Source organism: Onychostruthus taczanowskii, unplaced genomic scaffold (assembly GCF_017590055.1).
Source record: "Onychostruthus taczanowskii isolate IOZ18803 unplaced genomic scaffold, ASM1759005v1 scaffold95, whole genome shotgun sequence".
NCBI lineage: Eukaryota > Metazoa > Chordata > Aves > Passeriformes > Passeridae > Onychostruthus > Onychostruthus taczanowskii.
The window spans coordinates 67,576-88,295 of record NW_024507546.1 but is presented as its reverse complement, the minus strand read 5'-3'; the positions used below and the strand labels follow the sequence as shown (position 1 = coordinate 88,295).

The window sequence follows — 20,720 nt, the reverse complement described above, 5'->3', positions numbered from 1 at the left end:
GTTGTGTTTATCCTAAGTCCAGGACTATTTTTTTGTCTTGTCTCATGCTCTGCCAGTGAGGAGGTGCACAAAAGGAAGAGAGAAGGAGCACAGCTGGGACAGGTGACCTGAACTGGCCAGGATATTCCATACCATGGAATGTCTCATGCCAGTCTCTGAACTGGGGGAGTTAGTCAACAGGTCTGATTTGGGTTTGGGAACGGGGATCTGCGGGTGGTAAGCAGTTGTATTGTGCATCACTTGTGATTTTTTTTCATTATTATTATCATTATTATTACTACTACTACTAACCATTATTATTGCATATTATTTTACTTCCAATTATTAAACTGCTCTTATCTCAATATACAAGTTCTACTTCAATTCTCCTCCTCACTCCACCAGTGTGGGAAGGGGAAGAGACGGAGCTAAGCTGGGTGGTGTTTCATCTCCAGTTGGGCTTAAAACCACAACACATGCTCCAGGAAAAAAATCTGTAAGTGAGCAGAAATTCTTCCTTTTCTATGGAGAACTTGAGGCCTCATGTACATCAGTGAAATGTTCTTGAGAAACTTAAAATTAGGAAGCTCTGTTGCTATGTGATGTCTGTTTTTAAGGCTCGTTGAAAAATTCTCAGAAGGAATTTGAGTAAGGAAAGAATCAGTGTTAGCTGGAATGCATAAAGCAGCTTTTCTGCAGACTTGCATGGTGCCAAGGAAACAAAAGCAGTCATAGCTAATAGTTCTGTGGGAGGAGGAAGAGGATGATATGTGAATATTATGCTGTGAGATGCTGGTTTGTGCCTGGTCTTGAAAGGTAAAGGTGAAAATGAAGTTAGGAGGAAGAGAAGCTGAAAGGGAAAACTTCAGTTGCTTACTCAGAGGTAAAATCTTCACATTTTCACTTCTGCATCTTTAACTAAATCTCTTGCTGTAGTAGGACAGAACTAATAGTACCAAGCGGTGCCGAGTCTGGTGAGAGCCTGGAGCATGCTCTGCTAAGAGCTGGAACTGAGGTGATGAGGGAGATGTGTTCCCTGCTTGAGGCAGGTGTCTGCTGCAAGAGTTCAGGGGAATTGACTACAGGAGTGATGCTGACATGCGTAATAAAAGATGACAAACCTCATGTGGATGCTCTCATTCAGAGGTAAGGTAGCTCTTTTTCCTGGAGCCTGATTCTCCAAAAGGTTAAAGCCTGTTTCAGCTCTGACTGAGGGGACTTAAATCTGAGTGACTGCAAGCAGACAAGCTCTTAGTTCTGAGTAATTAACTGCAGCCTTGGGCCAGTCATCCTCCAAATGTATCTCACAAAGAAACTGTTTTGGCTTTCAGGGGAGCAAAATAAATCGGAAATAACAGTTCTCAGAAGTTCTGACTTTAGCTAGTATAATAACTTGCCAGGCAGAGCTGATAATAAATGTGTGTCTCGGTCCTAAAATACTGTTCTCCATATGCTCCAGTTCTCCCTGGCATAAGGACAGTATTGTATGAAGAATTAAATGGACAAGCTCTAAACAGCTACACGAATTATTATAATGGCATCAGTGTAGAAGGAGTTTATTGTTAGAGTTGAATAGTTGCTTCCTGGGCACTAACCTTTCTGCCTATTAATTCTTTGACATGGAAGGAATTAATAAGATTCCCAGAGAATAGCTTCTGTACATGGCTTGAGGAACTTAATTAGTATAAAAGAAACAGTATTATTCCTAAAGCTACTTCGTTACTGTTGGCTTTACAATAGGACTTCTGCCTAAAATGTCCCTGGCTCCTGATTCACTTCCTGCTATAAACTCAGCAAAACAACAGACAATTCACAGAAGATATATAGCCCTGCATTTCATCAGCAGCACATGTCAGGCAGAGCTCAGTTATCTGTGGTAAAGGAAGGGCTTTACTGTGGCACTATAAACTGGTGCTGTTGCTTAAGCAGTTGCTGTTCAGTTGACTTGGATGGAAATTACAGAAGGGAGCTGGCATTCCATGCCTGCTTTATGACAGGAGTTCACTCCAGCCTTTGGGTCAGTGGGAAGGACTCTGTTCCCCGTGGTGCAGAGGCATCCATTTATGCTGACCTGTGTGGCTTCTTAAAAAAAAAAAAAAGGCTAACAGAACAAACAGAAACTTTATTCCTGTCTTCTCTGCAGAAAACAAATGTGGATAGCTGGTAAAAGCTGACTTTAGCCATAATTTTGTTTAAAATTCCATTATTAAGAGGAAATAGCATAAATGAATATCTTAGAAAAATTGGTTGTTTTATACTGAATTGTAGGAAGTTTTGTGGGCTAGACACTATGTTTTTCCACCTTTTTTAAGTTGCCTAGGCAAGCTGTCCATACTTGAACTTTCCCAGTAATGACGATCACATAGATACCTTTGCTATTGACAGAAAGTCTTCTATGCCTTAATTATTCTGCAATTTTGTACCTATTAAAAGCAAATAATTCACATCCAAGGTAGTCATAGACAATTGTTGTAAAATAGAAAAGTTTGGACAGTATGAAACAGTAATTAAAAACACTTGTGAAAAACAAGGAGACAACAAAAAGTACTTCAGACAAGAACATGGCTTTTATTTGAAAGGATCTTTCCCAGTGAAAGCTGGGCAGTGAAACAGTGAAATTAATTGATTTGAGTGGAATTAAATTTAATAATCTGAAATTCGTTGTCATTGGTTGGCATATATAGTCACTAACGTCATTACATTTGCAATCAAAATATGGTTCAGGATTTCAATTTACATTTAAAGTGTAAATAAAGATTATAACACATGGAGTTTCTTAGCAAGAGAGAAGGAGTTTGAAGAGAATTCTGAAATGTTATGGCAGCAGTCAAGAAACACAAAATTGCTTCTGAGTGAAGGCAAGAGACAGAATTTCTTTATAGGGAAAGTACTAGTGCCTAAAACGACACATGGAATTTCTGAGGACAGCAGAAGAAACAAGAAGCATATTTAAAAATAGATTGTGTTAAAAGTAAAAATAACCGTGGGATACTTATCTAAAATGAGAGGATTTTTTTTTTTCCCCACAAACTTCCTGTCCTGTTCCTAGCAGTCTGAATCAAATGCTCACCAGTGGAGCTGGAGAGACTGTCAGCTGTTCTTCTAAGGAAAAAGATTAAGGTAATCTTTCACTGGATGTCACATGTTTAAGATGACTGAAAATGTACAGAGAACAACTGCTTTTTAATACTTAGGAAAAAAAAGTACCAAAATCAAAATTGTTAATATGGTTATGGTCGAGTGTGATTCTCTAAATAAGTAAATTATTTATGGCATCATAATAGTGTCATCTTGCTGGGGTCTTGCATCACTGATGATAGATATAATTAGACCACTAATCTATTTTAATTCACTATGAGAAAAAAGTAATCTTTGAATATACATAAAGCCAATTTACATTTTGATAAATTGAAAGAAATTGTACTTTATTAACCTTTGAGGTGTATTTCCCCAATCAGTTTTTCAAGTGCATATATGTATTTATTCAGTGCGTGTAGCCTCAAGTCCTGTATATATATATACAGACATTAAACTGTTACTATAAGTAATGCAGTCAAATTGCTGTAGAAGCATGTATATTAACCCCAGTGCAGACAAATTCTGCTTTCTTTACAGGAAGAGCAATAGTGTTGATTCCAAAAGTATATTAAGGTGACTCCAATAATGTTGCTTTCAAATTGTTTCAAATACTACACTTGGAACAGGGTAAAAACTTGGCAGTTAAAAATGTATTTTCAAAACTCTGGTAACCTTTATTGTCTTACTAACTTCCAGAGGTGTCTAGGCATTTTTCATTTAAGTGTCAAAAGGATAGAAAACATCTTGCAAGCAGAAAAGAATATTCAGCAGGCTCAAAAATACTATTCCCTAAAGTGGTGCCTTGAGAAATTTACAAATATCAAATTAAGATTTTCATAAAAATTGCCTTTTGCTAAGCTTTATTTTTTCCAGCTAATAGTCTTGATTTTTTTATCTCCAAAATTATTATTTCATAGCATTTATAAACATATTTTGTAGCAGTTATAAAGATGCTAGTCGAATCATAAGGATGTTTAAGTGAAACACTGAAAACCACAATTGTTATTTCTGAGGCTGTACTAAAATCTGAGTCCAGTTGTTTGTACAAAAATGTTGTGTAAATTCCTCATTTCTAATCAATCTCCATTCCCTTGGAAGCCAGAACCAGTTGAAATTCCATATGAAGGTGATTCCCAAAATAACACACTGCCTTTCCACTATGACACAAGGGCTAAATGTATTGTACCTATATGTGTGTGTGTGTGTGTGTATTATATACTCTAGATTATATATTAAAATCTGAGTCCAGTTGTTTGTACAAAAATGTTGTGTAAATTCCTCATTTCTAATCAATCTCCATTCCCTTGGAAGCCAGAACCAGTTGAAATTCCATATGAAGGTGATTCCCAAAATAACACACTGCCTTTCCACTATGACACAAGGGCTAAATGTATTGTACCTATATGTGTGTGTGTGTGTGTATTATATAGTCTAGATTATATATTATATATATATAATATTATCTATATAAAAAGTATAGTAAGTGTATATATGGAAATGCAGTAAAATATATGTAAATAGAGTAATAAATTGTATGCAATTTCCATGTACATATTATAATGTAATATAAATAATTATATGTTATACATATATATATACATATAATGTATAAGCAGTACATCAGCCTACCTAAGTCAATACATGGCAATAGCTGATTTGAAGAATATTTTCTTCATTGTTAAAAGATTGTCTGATAGTTTGTGCCACCAGACTCAGGACCTGAAGATATCTTTCTTACTTCTTTTACAATAATTGTCCCCAAACTGGCCTAAAATAAGAACCATGGACCCTAGTTTTCACAGGGAGTAGAATAGATGCAATCAATCAGCACTGGGTTTGTGCACCGTGGAGTGGTTTTGGGGCACAAGGTGGTAGCATTCAATAAACTCTGTGTGGAATAGTTGGGGATTTTCTGTGCCAGTCCACCCCAGGCTGCAGATTCTGACTTCTGCCAAACTGGAATTCCCTTTCATGCAGTATGAGCTCTGTTCTGTCATTTACCCTGAATTCCTCTTCTGTTTCTTCCATCTTTGAACAAGTTTGAGCATTATTTGAGCAAACAAAGAGATTAATGTCTATTTTGATGTAAGATTGAAGAAAGTCTAGGTGTTCTGGCATGGAGAATTTCCAGCTTTGTCAATGCTCTAGGCAAAACAGAAGCTTAATTCCTTACGGAAATAGCTGTATTTATGATTGTATTTGTCCCCTGTAGTGTGCTGTAAAGAAAGCTTGATCTCACATTAATGAGAGAGACTGTAGAAAACTAAAGTGCAGCTCTGGTCAGAAGTGTAAGAAACAATAAATTACAAGATGTCTCCTCGCAAATGTGAACTGTTAACTGTCAACACAGGAGAGTAAGGAAAGGGAGGCTAGGGAAGGGAGAAATCATGTTCAATCTTAGGAAGCTTACCAACCTGGCCAAATTTCGCAGTAATGTTAATAGCAATTCATTCCGATCCATTTGTCAAGGACATTCAGAAGATAAATTTTATCCCAGTGTTATGGTCTTAAAATCCTGCTCAACTAATCTAAGTGAACTAAAGTTAATGAGTCACAGACCGAGTGAAAGAGTACAGGAAGACTGGGCGCCGATCTGATTATATGCGGACTTGCATAAGAAAGACGGCCAAGAGGAAAGTACTGTTTTGCAGCCCTACCCAGTCATCCGGAGCTTTTGCTGTCCTCGAACCAGGCTGTCCCCAGGGACTGCGCTGGAGGCACAGCAATGAGAAGGGCAGATGGAGGGGAAACGCAGAAACTGGCGGCGAAGGCAAAGATTGAAGGGACGAAGGAAGGTCACTGTGGTGGCTGCTGCTTGAAACTTGAAATAGTTCTCTGGCTAAAACAAATACATCCGAAAGATAAGCGAAGGCGTGAGGAACAGTTGTGATACTGGGCGAGAACGGCGTAGCTCCGCGGAGAGCGGTGTAACCAGAGCAGCAGTGCCATGTCCGAGGTGGCCCCTGTCCTTGAGCCCGTGCCCGGGGCAGCTGTGAGCCCGGCCCGGCCCCGAGCGGGCGCTCCCGATGCGGCGGTGCCGGCGGAGCGCGCCGCGCCGCGCGGAGCGGGATCAGCGCCTGCACCGCTGCCAGGCGCGGAAAAGTCCCTGACACTTCCCGGGATCTGTGAACTCGCTCGCATTTCGCTTCGGAAAACAACATCTGCTTATTCACGGTGCCGCGCCGTGGAAACGGGACACGGACGCAGTGTTATTCCCGCCGCGCCCTGCCACGTTCCGCAGTGCTCCTGTCACGGTCTCCTACACTTGGACACCTGGCTGATTCTGCTGCCGGGCATACCGGGCAGCCGCCGCCCCCGGGGTGTGCCCGGGGCAGTCGGAGCCCCCCGGGGTGAGAGCCGGGGGGCGGCGGGGCCGCGCGCGTGGCTCTGACTGTCCCCGACGGCCACCGGGGAGCGCGCGCCAGGCGCGGGGGCGCGCACCGGCCCTCACCACCCCCGAGGGGGAAGCGACGTTGATTGGCGGTCGCAGGGAGCCAATGGACGGCGGCGGAGCGGGAGCTTGCCCGCCCTCTCGGCCAATGGGGAGGCGGCTGGGCAGGCGCCAGGGGGAGGGCGGGGGCGGCGGCGCCGAGCGGAGCGTAGGGATCGGGTCGGTTCCGCCGCGCGCTCGTCGTCTCGTCACCCCCACCCCCGCCGGGCACGGGCGACGGGCAGGTCCCGGCGTTGCAGGTGAGGGCCGCTCCGTGCCCCGGGGTCCCGCCTTCGGGAGAGGCTCGAGCTGGCGGCCGGGTTGTAATCCCCGTCGGAGCCGTTGGGCAATGGCGGGCGGTGGGTCGGGGCGGGGGGAGCCGGTAGTGCCGCGGCCCGTGCTGGGATCGGGCCGAATGGGCCGGGCCGGGGGATGACCCCCGGGGAGCCCGCTGGATGCGGGTCGCCCACCCCACGGCACTGCGGCGGGCGCGGGGAAGGTGAAGCTCTCCTTGCACGGCGCCAGGCGGGGAAGGGCAGGGCCGGGGCTTGCGAGGGATGACGACACTGGCTCGGTTCCTGTAGGAGGGGAGAGCTCCCTGCTCGGGGAACTTTAGTGACCCACTCGGTGGTGGTGGCGGCTTTGATTTGGGGAAAAAAAGAAGGCGAGGACGGAGTCCTAAATTTGAGCAGCTGGATTTTTCCTCGCTTTGAAATCCCGGCGCCCCGGATGATGGCAGGTAACGATGCTAATTTGGTGGGAGGAGATGTTTCTACGGGGGAGAGTGAGATTTTAGACAGCTCAGGCCCTCCTGAGTACTGGTAATGACCCAGCTCAGTCAAGCTGCTTGTTCTTGGCGTTGCCGCCTTCTATCTTAACTTTCCTTTTTTTGGCCTATGGAAAAAATCTCTTCATGTCCCAGAGCAAAACGTCTGTGTGAGAGACAGTCATCTCTTTATGTGCACTGAGGCTACCTGGTTAGGGAAGAACAGGATGGGTACTGTATCTGTCCTTCTCAGCTGTCTCTGCTTGGAGTGACTCAGAAGCCGATAGATTTAGACATCCTTTTGCCTGAGCACTAAAGGAAGCCAGAAAGACGCAAGTGGGGTACGCTGTCCTTTGTAAACCGAACATTTTGAAAACTAAATGATGTCTTGCAGTTTTAAATACTTTAATTACTTGATTAAAACTGTAGATTAGCTAGGATAATTTAAAGCTAGTTCACCACTCCTTATGTTTCCTATGCCTGTTTGTGTAAGTTTGATAATTTGACACAGTCTGGGGTAAAAAAATGAGCTGTAAATGTGCTAGGCACTTTTGTTTCTGTTGTCTTCCACGGCCTCCTGTTTAAGAGGCTGCCACGAGACTGTTCTGTCTTGTTATTGGGGAGTGGGTGAGGGATTCCCTTCTTCTAATTGGGATTTCACGCCAGCATCTGTTCACCTCTTCTTTAAAGCCAAAACCCTTTCCCTTTTAAAAATTAAAACAATAGTAGTGCATTATTATAAGAGCCATAGTGAAGGCTGCATTATGTAAAGAACTGAGTTTTCATCCTGGTTTTAGTGCAACAAAAGGATCATTCTCAAACTAAAAGAGTTTGCCAGCTGTGTTTCAGTTGGTCAAAACGTGTTAATTGCATTCTTTACTATTAAGGTTATTAACACCGAATGCTCATGTGGTCGCTGTTTTGTACCTGTACCTGCCTGAAATTATACTTTGTCAAACTTGCAATTTGCCTTCAAATATAGTAGTTCTATTCTGCCAATTATGGCTGAATCAGCTTAAACAGGACCACATATTTGCATAAGGAGCATGTCTGTTGAGCACAGTGCAGCATCATTTGAGAGATCCCTGATCTCTGTTCACCACAGCTTCAGTGTGGTGAGCAGAAGAGGTGTGCAGGTGCCACCTTGCTGTGACTGTTGTGTGCTAAAATGCTCCAAACTCCCTTTGGGAAGTCGTTTACAAATCTGGATTTTTTTTTTTTCTTTTTTTATGCCTTTGAAATACCATCATAATAAAATGGCTTTTTGATTGTGGTCTATGAATGTATTTAAACAATGCCTTCAGAAAATACCTAGATGATATATCTTTCTAATGGGTAGATGTCTGCGTTCTTTTCTTGTGACAAGCCACTTGAATGTTGGTCTGAAATCAGTGAACCTGTTATTTTTAGCGGGTGACATGTTTGGATGATTTAGTGTCAGGAATGAGAAGTTTTGTTCTCGTGGTCTGTCTGTGGAGCATATGGACACCCTTTCCTGCTCTAGAGCTGATTGAGCTACATGCTTAAAAATGTCTGTATGTCAATTCTGTGCTTCCCTGATTGTGGTTAAAATGAGCCTGAAGGTGACTGTGGGTTGAATAGGTAGCCTGTAAATGAAGGCTAAGAAAATTCCGTGCTCATTGCAGGAATTGGACGAAATGCTTAGCAGTGCTGCCAGTCAAAAGTTGCCTGTGCTTGTACAAATTTGTGTTGTAATACAAAGTAGCTAAAAGGTAGCTTTCTGTTTCTGAGTTAGTGTCTGGTTTTCTTAGTGTAACAGCTCCTGGAAAAACTGCATCTTCTCAAGCATTAAGCCAGGAGAAGAGTAGATGCAGACTGAAGGTGGTTTTTGGTTTGGTTTGGTTTTAATATATTTTTTTAAACATCCATATTAACTAATACATGAGTGCCTTTTTAGTTCTTAGAATATCTGCTTTTTAAAAAAATACTATGATTTAATGACTTTCTTGTTGCCTGAAGCCTGGAATGAAGTATCTAATGCTTGAATTTAAGACTAGTCTGTAAGACTAACAACTTCTTTGTAACATGGGATTTAATTCAAGCTCTGTCGTAATCCCCAGAACTTCAAGAGGTGACACTGTTCTTTCAACTAAACCCAGTTACTGATTTTTGACTTAATGTAATGATGAACTGTTCCCAGGAGATGAAAAGGAAGAAGTAGGAACTAAAAGAGTGATGTAACTGTGCTGAGGTAAACCAAGCTAAGTGTTCTGTGATTGAATAGAATGCTGTATTTAATATGAATGTTACATGGTTGGTTGGCTCACTGGGGTTGAGAAGAATAACCTGGAGTGAACAGTAAAACAGCTGCTGTACCCTGTAATTGGTTCCACAGTCTCCATAGTCCAATTTGTCACAAGACTTGAATGTTGTTCCTTTATGTGTTATCCTTTAAGGTGTCTTGCTTAGAGGAGGGGAATAATCCAAATTTCTCTAATGGTCTGGTCTAGAATCTGCCTTGATGAGTGCTCCTTGGAGTGTGAGGTATTCTGCTTAAGCCGCTGGTGCACTTGCTTAGAGCCCTGTGGATCTTGGTGGACGGGATGTGTCAATATTTGAGGAGGTTCCCAGCCCTAATTAGTAAATAGGGGTAGAGCTAACATGGCTATTGTAACGCAGCACAGTAATGAGCTCCAAGGCAAAAAGAAAATGTCTCTCAGGCTTTAAGTAAGGTGGTTTGGTTCAAATTTTTAGATTATGCAAATACTTAAAAATTGTTCTGGTTTACACAAGGTATTGTAAACACTTTGATAGTATTGGAAAACTGTATCTCAAGCAGTTTGGCTTTGAGCCAGTGCATATTGTTAATCCTTTCTGCTTGTGTAGAACTCTGCTTTAAAGAACTAATTCCAAGGTATCTACAGACCAAAAATTTTAAACTCCCTTCTTTGCCTTTTATCACATACCCTAGAGCAGTGAATGACAGACTGCAATATAAACAGCAGAAATGGTGCAAATGAGAAATCTCTATGGTATTATTAAATATTTCTTTGACAGGGTTTTACTGAAACCAAAAAGCCTGGATTTTTTGTCTTCTTTTGATATAAACTTGTAACTGTAACATAGTATATGCCCTGAAAATGGGCACCACTCAGACTTTAAGTGACCCTGTGGATGTGTATGTTCTAAGTATCTCCTATGTCTTCTATGCCTATTCTTCTTCGGTTCTAAGTATCTTCTTATGCCTGTTGTGATTAAGGTATCATGGAGTCCTGCTGTACTTGCAAGCTCTTAGCTTCTGATATAAAGTAATTTGCTACTAATAAAACTGGCTGACCTTGGTATAACTGTACTGTTCATCCTGAAGTCCTTGTTGCAGAAGTGTGATATTTGTTTTATTTTATTGTGTCTTTGTGCATGAGTAGCACAAACGGGGTTTATAAGTCTGACTTTAATGTATGATTGTACATTCATCTCTCCCACAGACCAGGTAGATCTATTGCCACCTGGTATTGTAGCAACAAAATGTGTATGTTGACTGGGCTTCAAAAGGTCTAGCAGAGTTTTTGTGCCTGGCATCTCACAGCCAGGGTTTTGGGTTACAAAACCAGCTTGCACAGAACTTCTTACCTGGCATAGCAATAGTAGGTGAATATCAAAATAAGAATTTTTTAAAATACTTTTTTTAATTCTCAATGGCAGATGCGCAGCCATACCGATTAACTTTAAAGTAATATGACAAAGAATATAATGAGCTGGGGATTTTTCTAATTTCTAACTTAATAAGTTAAATAAAAGGTGCAGAGTGAATATGCTTAATATGCCCTTTTTAAAAGAGGTAGTGTGAAGTACAGATTTCAATAAATAATCTGCAGTGAGTAATAGGACAAATGGGACATGGTTTTGGTTTGACTTAAATCTCTCATCATCTCCCTTAATTGAGGCTTTCTTGGCCATTTGACAGATACCTACCTCCCTGCTGAGTGGAACAATGCTGCTTTCTTTTTGGGAGAAGTGATAAATGGATAATAAACAGGTACAGATCTGTTAAATGAACTCTGTATTTAATGGAACCACATGTATGCAATATCAACTTGTAGGCATGCTTACTTCCACAGTTCTTGAATAATATTCTCAAAAAAATTTTTTTTCTGAAGTGTTCAGGTTCTCTTTATCCCTTAATAGCTAAAGATAAAAGCTTCAAAACTCATTTTTCAATTACCTGAAATAATCTAAGTGCTCAAAGTAATCTGGTCAACATATAATTGTGCTTAATTTCTAGGTGGTGCTGAACAGCTTGCTTTAATGTCTAGAGGGAATTCATTTGAAGGAAATTACTCCTAAGTTCTTGCTGTGTTGAGTGAGGTTACAGTTCCGTTATTCCAAAATGTGAACACGCTGTTTTATATAGGAGAAACTGTGTAACCATTTCCTTTACACAACTTTTCATTAGTTTTTGTGTGTTAGAGAGCTTCATATAAAGAATGCTGTCAGTCTAGTGTCATTGAGATACAGGTAGAAATAAATTGAGTCGTTGGCTTTCCCTCTTTTGGGCAATTAAATTCTTAGAAACTGTTACACCTACACCTGGGAGTATTGCCTTCTCACTGAGTATTATGTTCGAGCTCTGAGAGTTGAGGTTTTTGTTGTTTTTGAAAGCTGGTGCAACGGAAAGTAGTAACAACCACCACATAAAGAATGATCAACCAATAACTTTTGATTCATAGTACACTTCCCAAAGCACACTTCCATGCTGTCTTAAGCAAACAGAGTTCTAAATGGGAAGTTAAGTGAAAAAAAAGTTTTATTCTGTTCCTGTGTCATTGATGACCTATGGTGAGATGACCCTGGTTGGATGCCAGCTGCCCACCAAACAACTCTGTCACTCTCTTTAACTGGATAGAGCAGAGAAACTAAGACAAAAGGCTCACAAGTTGAGATAAGGACAGAGAGATCACGCTCCAGTTATGATCATGGGCAAAACATACTCGATTCAGGGAAATTAACTCATTGCAAATCAAATCAGAGTAGGGTAGTGAGAAATAAATCCAAATCCTAAAGCACCTTCAACCAACCCTTTCCTTTTTCACAGGCTCAACTTCACTCCTGATTTTTCTGCCTGAGTGGCACAGGGTGACAAGGAATGGGCATTGCAGTCAGTTCTTCACACGTTTATCTCAGCTACTCTTTGCTCCTCACACTCTTTCTCCCCTCCCACAGGAGACAGCTCTCCACAAACTTCTCTAACATGAGTTCTGTCAGGCTGCAGTTCTTCACAAACTGCTCTGGTGTGGGTCCTTTCCGGGGCTCAGTCCTTCAGGAGCAACTTGCTCCAGTGTGGGTACCCCACAGCGTCCCAGGTCCTGCCAGGAGCCTGTTCCAGCCTGGGCTACCCATGGAGGGGCACAGTCCCCCTTGGGCTTTCATGGCTCCACTGTGGGGTCCTCCATGGGCTGAAAATTTGGCTGTATCCTCAGGAGCATGTGTTGGAGATGGTTTTAATGAATAGGCAGTTTTGGTATGTGGATCACGCATTAGCATTCTGTAGACATTTTCAGATATTATTATTTAATTAAACAGATTTTAAGTGCTGCTGCTCTTAAAAGATGTAATTAGGTTGATTATCCCATTGCTAATAGTATGCAGAAGAAATGCAAAGGAATGATTAATAGACTTTAATCCAGGAAATAACCATTTGTAATCATCTGATCTTTTCTGAAAAAGACCATCCATAAGATTTGTGTGAATGGATCCCTGTTGGAATTCGATAATCCACAAAGAAAATTTTCCCTTTAGGTAAAATGGATGTAGAGTCTACCACAACCCTGTTAGGTGCCCAGTTAGCTAATTAGTCTTGCTGCCCCTAACAGGGTAATCTCTCTGATGTATAGTCAGATAATATATACTTCTAGCTGCAACCTAACAGCATTTTATTTATATCCTAAATTTCATTGAGCATGTTCAGCTGAGTGTTCTGCTCCATTACAGAATTCCTCAAACTTGATGCTTAAAATATTAGTTCATATTTATGAGATAGGGAAATTAAACTTTGTCTTGTACAGCCCAATGTGAATTGCAAATTAAGATCTTTAGGTTGTGCTCATTTCAGCAAACAGTCCAGGTAGGTTTACCAGCACTGATTTTGGTCTTATTTTAAATTTACTCAGGCTTTTTTGAAATTTGTCTGGGCAGCAGATCAGTCACGATTCCTGATCTGTTTACAGGTCACCAATAATAATGGTAAATAGCTTAGCAGTAACTTGATTAACACATCCAGCTTTGTAATATTTCTTAACTCTGTCTTTTCAGGGCTCAAAACAAATGTAGCATCAGACTGAGCTTGTATTATTCTGTATCTTGATCAGAATAACTAAACCATCACTCAGGATGGTGTCCTCATAGAAAAGAAAGTGATGCTAAGGATTTGGTTGTATAGTATCTTTGTTTTTACTATGTAATAATAATTATCATCTTGGTATGCTCAGATGCAATCTCACTTGTTCTGTTTTAATTGACTTATCCTGGTTCTGGCCAAGATGGGTTAATTTATGCAGTAGGCAGGAGGGGCATGGCCAGGACCTGGAGATTATTCTGTACCACATCAGGTAATTTTCCAAGCATGGGGTCAAAGGCTCCCTTCAGGAGCATGAAGGAGGGAATGCCTGGTCATTGTCAGGATGTTTCTTTGTTCTGAGCCTGCTAGAGCATCCCAAATAGTATTTTAAAATTCTTGAATAAAACCTAAGTCCTTTTAATTTCTAATTTGAAGGCTGATAATCATACCACTCAGATAAGATTATTTGTAAACATTCATCTTCTGCCTTGTTACTACATTAAAGTGAGTGATAGCATTATTATGAAGGTTGTAATAAAGGAGTTTTATAATTGCAGTCTACCAGTACAACTATTTCTGTATTCATTCTGCTATCTTCTGTCATTTCTAGCTTTTGTTATATTTGTTACTATGAACTTCCCCTCTTTTCCACTTCACATAGAGGTGTTTCTAGAGGTAATGTGGTTTTCTTCTTCTAATGTGGCTTTGGGGACAGCTATTAAGTCTTGTGTAATTATCTATTATTCTCATATTGTATAGTAATATTAAAATAATGCTGAAGTAATATTGTTTTATCAGATTGCTGAAGCTGAGCTTCTCAGGACAGGATGACTTCTAGTTCTGTCATCCATTCTCTTTTGAGGTATGGATGCATGGAATGCCTGCATGGTGAATGCAATGTGCTGTTTGAGTTGGGACACTGTCACCTATAAATCCCATACAAATTTTGCAGTTGGGAAGGTGAAACATGCAAGATACATGGGTGGGACCCAAGGGCCCCACAATAATGTGCCATTCACCTTCCCACAGCAGCTCGTTGCAGATGGAGCTGTGTGTGCTGTGTTGTGCAGTGTGCATTAGTGGCCTCTAGTGGATACCACTTAGTGCTGGTGTGGTGCAGAAACTCTGTGGAGTATTAAGTGTTCTTTAAAGTTGCTAATATTTCAAATGAAAAATGAATATTATTGCAAAGTGTCACCACTCCTTTCTTGACCAGTCCTCTCTCTCTACATAATCACATACAAGCTCTTAAGCTGTGTGACATGTACAGTGAAGTTTCAGTGTTATTAGATGGTCTTGATTTATGTTCCCAAAGGCAATAATCTCTTGTATGTCTGCTGGTTACACATAAGCAATGAAAAAATCTTTTTGCCTTTCTTTCAGGGCGCCAGCCTTTTCTGAAGGGCATCTTGTGTGTGTGGTCTGTGTACTTGCCTTTTCTTTGTGTTAGCATAACATTTTGTAGCTTATTAAACTGGCTCCAAAGTTTGTTGCTGCTTCTAGTCACAGTGATAAGTTACATCAAAACCAGTGACAGTCTGTGTTGTGACTAAAACGGGAAATGAGTTTTTCACTGGTACTCAGCTATTTGTTCTTGTTATGTACCCCGTGGTGGTTGTGTTTATCTGGCTGTGCTGTCTGGGCTCGGTTCTTTGGTCCAGCAAGAAACTTTTTTATTTTTCAGCTGGATAAATCTTAGCACCTAAATTCCCAAACAGAATCGATGGCATAGGGATGGGTCAGGAGGGATGATGGGGATGTGGCGCAAACAATATCAAAATCACTGTCAGTGGAATGAATTTATGCCATAACAAAGTGATCAGGCTATATATGAGCTATAGAGTGCAATGAATAATTTCTGTAAAGTTGACCTGTAAAGTGAATGTTGAATGTAAACAGATGTTTTTACAATCAGATGCATGCCAAAGGTGGTCAGGTAGAATAAAGAAAGGAAATTTAATGGGTATAAATGCAACATTGCTGTTTGTCCTGGCAGCTGAAGCTGTGCTACCTGAACTGCTGAAATACAACCGAGAAAGATGTGACTCTTCTTCACTCACACTCTACCCTTACACTGTCTACTTAAGGGAATTGCAGATATGCTTGAACTTGTTTCTTGATTTTTAGCAATTTTAAATGCATAGGTGAATGGAAAATAAGTATAAAATTATATTCAGTTCATCAATTTAAAGGTAAACTTGTAGGTGTTTTCTTGATTTTATTTTTTTTTTTTTGCTTAAAATATTTTGGAGTGGAAGACAACAATTGAAATACTTTTTAAATTTAAACAAGTTCCAAGTGGAAAGGAGCCAAAAGTCCTTGACTTTTTACTTTTAGAATATGCACTTGTAAATAATGTAGGTGTTTCTAAGGTTTAATGCTGATATTTTATCCTTATGTAATGAAATACAGTATTTACAGAAAAAAAAAGTGAATGCTTAATAATTGTTTAGGAAATTATTTAGATTAATCTGTTGGCACATTATTGTTAAACTAAGTGTGGAAGAAATAGCTTTGAATGTCAATTCAATATTTAATTTCCAAAATTGATGCAATTTTGTGGAAAGAATGAAGTGTGTTTTTATAATGTTAGTATTGTCTTTCCTTTTTTTTTTTTTTTTTTTTAATTCTCCCAGGGTAAAATCTGGGTGTACAAAAAACCCATGCTATTGCCATAATTTCCTAGACTGAAAAACTGCTTCCCTACCTTACTAAAACTTCTTTGGGTTTGTGTTTTTGGGTGTTTGGTTTTTGTGCTTTTTTGGTTTTGTGAGGGTTCTTGGTTAATTTGGTGGATTTTGTTTAGGTTTTGTTGGTTTTGAGGTCTTTTTTGGGTTGATTTGTTGGTTGGGTTTGTTAGTTTTTCTTGGTTTCTTGTTGTTTTTTTTTTTAGAATTACTGGAATTCAAGAAGTAGATTTAGTTAGGTTACTTTTGTTCTGTGATACTGTCCAATCTGCTTTCTTGGCTATTCTGAGTGAAGTACTGTACAAGCAGATTTATTTTTCTTTAGGCAGGTGCTTAGGTTGGCTATCAGAGAACATCTTAGAATAGTACTGCAGAACATTTTGTGGTTTTCTTTGTTTAATTGTTGTCTGCACTGGTAGAGGTGCCTGGGATATCATTAATGTCTTGTCTCTTCATTGAGCTAGGACCAAATTTATTAGTTATGTTCATAGACACAAATTTGAAGAAATTAAAGGACAATCCATATAGTTTTAAGTGATCTGTATGTGAACATTAAAATTTACTTGAAATGAGATTTGATCATAAAATTGGTTTGAATTTGGCTAAGAAATTCTTTGTCCAGAGTAGTATATAGGCAGCTGCTTCTGCTTTGGCTTGTTGCATCCCTAGATCAGAGAGCAACCTGTGGATTTAGTCTGTATCAAATGACTGTATTTTTAGCTCTTGGTTTAGCATAGGCTATTCCATAGTTTCTGGTAGAATGTAAATCCCTTGGTGTGTGATGCCATGCGTAAAATCTGTGCTGTGCAATGTTGGTGGTTGTCAGGTCAGTCCCAAACAGATCCATAACTGATAAACACAAATAGATGAAACAAGTATACAGTGATTCTGAATTTATTTTGAGCTATGCAAGATAACCTATAGTTTCTATGCTTTATACTTTGATTAGTATGATGAAATATGATGTTGTTTTTGATTCTACAGAGATCCACTTTGCTGGGGTTTTTTACTGACCCTGGACAGAAACGAAAACTGTGATTGGAGATCTCCCCTTTATCCCTCCTCTCCTTTCTTGCAAAAGAGGCTGGATAGGAAGCACCTTTGTTTCTACTTGTTGTTAGGCATTGGAGAAACACTTTGTGTAATTAAGGAAAAGTAGTACTAAATTTAGCATGTAATTAATGTGTTGCTAAACAAAATTAATAGTTTTACAGTAATAATTTTAGAAGTTTGTATGTCACTACAAAGGTGTCTTACTGCACAGCAGGAAATAAATGAACAGGTGTGGAGGTTTTCAAGTACATCTAAAGGTATTTTATTTGGTTTTTGCTTTATTTTTTGCATTTGCAGTATTTATTTCACATATGAATTATTTCACACAGATGGATAAAATACTATGTTTTCTAAGTGAATATTGCTATCCCAGTATAATATCTTTTGATATGATTTTTCTGAGTTGTGAATGATGCTAGTATTTCTGTTTTGAAGTTTATAGTGTGTTTGGGTTTTTTTAATTTTCCGGGTTGTGTAAAGCGTCTAATTTATCTGTACTCACTGGAATGCAATTTATTAGGTAGGAAAAATACCATCAAAATCTGTTGTACAAATTGGCTCTTGAAAGCTGAAGATTTTATAAACACAGTTCTCAAAATATGTTTTGAATTTGCCAAGGAAAAATGTATCACATTAATCCTTCAATTTTTTTATTGCAGTTATAGAATAGTTAGAGAACGAAGTTATGTAATGTCATTTCAGGAAAAAAAAAAGCTTTTATGAACGTCTTGTGAAACTCTCTTTGTAATGCAATACCAATTAACTTGTGCAGTGTTCAACCCTGCAAATGGGGAGAAATCGGCAATGTAGAACTTACAGCTCTTCTTAAATTGCCTTGTCAACTGTTGTTGCAATCCTCCAGGAATCTTCACATTGCTTCCCAGAATGAATTAAATTTGAGCTACTTTCTCTATTTATGAAGCTGAAGCAGCTCAGGAGAATTATTGGAATGTGCAAGGAATAGCATATTGCACCTAGGCTTTGACATTAGAGTTTATGTAGCTGTGAATACTGAAAGAGCTCCTGGAAGTCCAATCACATAAGCTTAAAAAGACATTTATATCTTGTTTCCTAGCTGTTTTTCTATCCTAAGGTGGGGGGAAATCATCTCAGGTCAAAGACAAGTACAAGTAGGGATTTGGCATATATATGTCAAATACATAAAATGAAAATGCAACAGGTTGGAGTTTTGTCTAAAGCTAGGCTGCTGAAACTTAAATATTCAAGCAAGAAGTTAGGTATTTGAAAATTCATTTAAGAATTTGTTATTTGATTCCTTTTGGTTTTCTCTGGAATTCAGAACTTGATACAGAATTGTTATCTGTGTTAAGCTGAGTAAGCCTTATGGAAGTAACTTGCCTCCAAATCCTGAAATCATTGAATATATTCTGGAATATTACTGCTGAAATGTCCTAACTAGAGGACTGTAAAATATTAATTTAGAGGTTTTCAAAATTTTTACAAGCTTTCAGTGCCTTTAACTTATAGGCAAAAGTGCTGGCTTTGTACTTGGATATATTGGATCCCTTGAGCCTGAAGTTTTTCTCCTAGCTAAAAGGAGCCTTCCTGCATAATTGTGTCCAGATTACTTTGTATCAGTGACATTAGGAGGAACTTTTTTTAATCTGTCTGTGCTGGTGCTGTCTTCCACTGACTTTCACCTTTTCAGACACAAGAAAATGGGCAGTGGTGATGCATTTTGATTGTTAGTTGGAACCATGGGGGGAGTTAGTAAAAGTAATTTTAAAGCTAATTTTGCTAGGACTTAGTCATAGCTGTGAGCCAGCATTAAACCTGTTCAAATGGCCTTCTTTATTGCTGCACTATTTTTAGGTTGAAAAGGCTATCTTTAGGAACATCTTTATTTGGTGAATCTTGTAAGGATATAGTTCATATATTCTCACACAGGTGTTCAAGGAGAACTTTGAAAAAGCCGTAGGACTCTTCTGATATTGCATAACAGTTAAGCTGCAGTTCTAAATTGTTCCAGGTTGTTACCATTATCATTACTGAGAGCCTCAGAGAGAAAACCAACAGAAGATTTGTGTGGCAACTATTGTATCTTCTTCTAGAAAAAGTGCTTACGGCTGAACTGCAGGTGGATGTTAGTTCTAACAAAATGTTGGCTAGACTGGTTTGGTGTCATTAAAATTCTTCAGTTTGTGTATCAATAAGAATAGACACACAAATATTTCTGAAAGAACGGGTGCCTTCCTTTGAAAGGAGTTTCAGGTGTCAGTGGTAGAAATGCAAATCTGAAATAGTTTGGATTTAGAGATTTATGTCATGCCAGTGGATGTTACAATAAAAATATGTTCATATGATAAGGAGCAGGTAGTTATACCAGGATATACCATGGCCAGGACAAAGACTAATTGTTGAGTATGTGTACCAAATGAGTGTTTTTTCTAGCCTAATTACCTGAGTATATGCAATTTATGTCATGCACAATGGACCACAGTGAAAGACCTATGTCATTACATGAATTAAGTATAGTGTGAACTTTTTGTATTGTACCAGTACCATGAAATTTGTCTTCAAATATTAGAATTCGTAGTTAAAGGATTAGTGAATGGTTTTGGCTGCAGGATTCATCTGTGTGTTGTTGTACTTCAGCATAAGAAAAAAGAAAAATGGACTACAGTTGTGTGTGTGCAGAAGGTAAAAAAGCAAACTAAATGTAACTGGCCATGAGAATGACACTGTTGCTTTTGTCTTTCAGAAGTTGAGTGATGTCTTGTGAATTGGTAGATAATTGATTGTAGAGTCCCCACCCCTGAACACTTGGAAGCTGTGACAGGACAGGGTGCTGGGTAATCACAGCAAGGCTCCCTTTCCCATGAAAGAGAGGTCAGGCTGCTGCATAGCTCTGTGATCATCATAACTTGACAAATACTCAGCTGAAGTATTTCTTGTGGGATCTGATTACTGTAGAAAAGTGTGGCTGTTGAATACTCTTTGAAGTGATATTGAGTAGTCCAGCCTCATCTGCTCCCAGGACTATTTTCAGGATCCTGTGACCCTTACTATAATCCTCATATTTTCCCAATTTCATCAGTTATTGTGTCAAATTCCCAATTAAAATGTGACATTAAAAATGCAAACAGATCTAACGTTTATCTTCTGTGGACCTGAAAAGTAATGGATTTTTTTCCTGATGAAAACAAAGTCTGCTAGACTGTCCTTTGTCACAGTTAACTAGATCATCAATAGTCAGACTCAAATGAGCAGAATTTCCAATGCTAAAGTGTCACTGGTCTATGACAGGATCAATAAACATTAGCCTTCCTTGGTTTGAAATTGGCATTTTCAGCTGGAATTATGGCTACACGCTTTTTAAGATAGTGTGATAAAGTAGATATGAAGGTGTTTTCCCATGAAATATACTGAATATTCAAATTCTTCATAGCTCTTATAAGGGGAAAAGGTAGG

General features: G+C 39.4%; 1 protein-coding gene across 5 annotated transcripts in view; it reads left to right on the top strand.

The window, feature by feature from the left end:
- The first annotated feature begins 3,075 nt into the window (after window positions 1-3,075).
- PACSIN2 (protein kinase C and casein kinase substrate in neurons 2) overlaps window positions 3,076-20,720 on the top strand; it is a 60,329-nt gene continuing 42,684 nt past the window's right edge. The window contains exons 1-2 of one of the 5 annotated variants that reach the window (XM_041426791.1): window positions 6,637-6,747; window positions 14,347-14,410. The gene's annotated coding sequence lies outside the window, so the exon portion shown is untranslated. Of the gene's footprint in view, window positions 3,100-6,629; window positions 6,748-7,071; window positions 7,227-14,346; window positions 14,411-20,720 lie in introns of those variants that run through there. The other 4 variants (XM_041426789.1, XM_041426792.1, XM_041426787.1 and 1 more) reach the window with 4 other exon arrangements.